Source organism: Triticum dicoccoides, chromosome 7B (genome assembly GCF_002162155.2).
Source record: "Triticum dicoccoides isolate Atlit2015 ecotype Zavitan chromosome 7B, WEW_v2.0, whole genome shotgun sequence".
Lineage (NCBI taxonomy): Eukaryota > Viridiplantae > Streptophyta > Magnoliopsida > Poales > Poaceae > Triticum > Triticum dicoccoides.
In genome coordinates, this window is record NC_041393.1 from 659,673,009 (window position 1) to 659,674,820 (window position 1,812).

Genomic DNA, 1,812 nt, shown 5'->3' on the forward strand with positions numbered 1-1,812 from the left:
GACTGGTCACTGGAAGCAGAATTGTCCCAAGTATTTGACGGATAAGAAGGATGGAAAAGTGAAAGGTATATTTGATATACATGTTATTGATGTAGCCAGATTAGTTTGTTATTTTTTCTGTTGCATTTTGGTTTTGCATGCGTATTTTCAATAATTTGACTATGCAATTTTCTGCTTGGGTGTTGTTACTAAGAACTGATCAGTTTCTGAACTAGTAGATAGATATTGGGACAATCATAATAAAGAAATCTATCCAGCGTATGAAACTAGTCCTAAAGGACCGCACAAACTTCTATTTTGTGACCTAGGAGGCTAGCATTATCTAACTGTCTTTTAAGATTGTTTTACTTTAAGATCGAGTTGAATTATAATTTCCATTATTTTTTTCAGTGCAAGAAAGACCATAGGTTCTTGGACACAAGCAAGATCAAGCAGTCGACATGGAATCGTCTTCACAACCTCAGCCTTCAATGGGTGATGTCGTTGCTGGTGGATCACAAGTGTATCCTGCCTCAGCCTATCCGCCTGCAGCAACAATAGCCGTAGCTCCTGGTATCATTCCTGCCGGTTCACAGCCAGCACTACCATTCCCTGCCAATCCAGCCTAGCTCACTGCTCAAAACTAGCTTATCTATGAGCAAGCGCAGCAATTCCACCAGTAGCTCCAGCAGAGGCAACTGCAGCAGTTCTGGGCCGAACGACTGTCGGAGGTTGATCAGGCCACCGACTTCAAGAACCACACCTTGCCACTCGCCAGGATAAAGAAGATCATGAAGGCCGACGAGGACGTCCGCATGATATCAGTCGAGGCCCCAGTGGTCTTTACGAAGGCATGCGAGATATTCATGCTGGAGCTAATGCTGAGGTCGTGGATGCACACCGAGGAGAACAAGCGCCGGAGCTTGCAGAAGAATGACATCGCCGCCGCCATCACCAGGACCGACGTCTATGACTTCCTGGTGGACATAATCCCCAGGGATCAGATGAGGGAGGAGGGAGTTGGGCTTCCCAGGGTCGGGCAGCCGCCGCTCTTGGGGGACGCGTCGTACCCGTACTACTATCCACAGCAAGTGCCAGGTGCGGTGATGGGGTACGGTGGCCAGCAGGGCCATCTGCCGTATGTGTGGCAAGATCCTTAGGAGCAACAGCAGCAGGGCCCTCATGTGGAGCAGCAGCAATCTGAAAGCGGCTGACAGCATTGCAAGCAACCACCAAATTCAGTATCCTCAGTTTAGCCAGGAAATCTGAAGTTCCAAACTAATTTTCAGGTTTTGCAATAGATTATATGATGGTTTCTTTTTGTCCGTCGTTATGGGAGAGATTTACTAGTTACTTAATGTAATTTTGTTTCTGCCATGGCGTCGTTAGAAAAGGGTCATATGATTATTGACCAATTTGTTGAAATTTATTTACCATACCGTGTCCATTCCGTTATTCCAAACTAGTAAAATGCTGGCAACTGGTGATACTTTTCGGCATGCATTCACGGGGGCCTAGAGCTTGTTTGACTTGGGCTTTAGAGCGGCTGGTGGCCACATTCTGCTAGTGTTGGATGATCCGATCCTGGGCTTCGCCAGGAGGCAGAGCCAACAATGGACGGTTTTGAGTGCCGATGCTGGTATGAGGCGATTCGGGTTCAACTAGACAGTTTAACGAAAGTGTCCAGGTTCATCCGAGGGCACTCATTTTGGCAATGAACGGTCCAACATTTTGGCCTGAATGGTCTGATCGTGTAGGTTCCACACTTCTTTGGCCTTCTCGCTCATAGTCCTCAGCTTCCATGGTTGGCTCCATTCATTTGTGCTCCAAGCC

At 47.3% G+C, this 1,812-nt stretch overlaps 1 pseudogene; it reads left to right on the plus strand.

The window, feature by feature from the left end:
- Nucleotides 1-396: 396 nt before the first annotated feature.
- Nucleotides 397-1,193, plus strand: LOC119335517 (annotated as a pseudogene).
- Nucleotides 1,194-1,812: the final 619 nt, after the last annotated feature.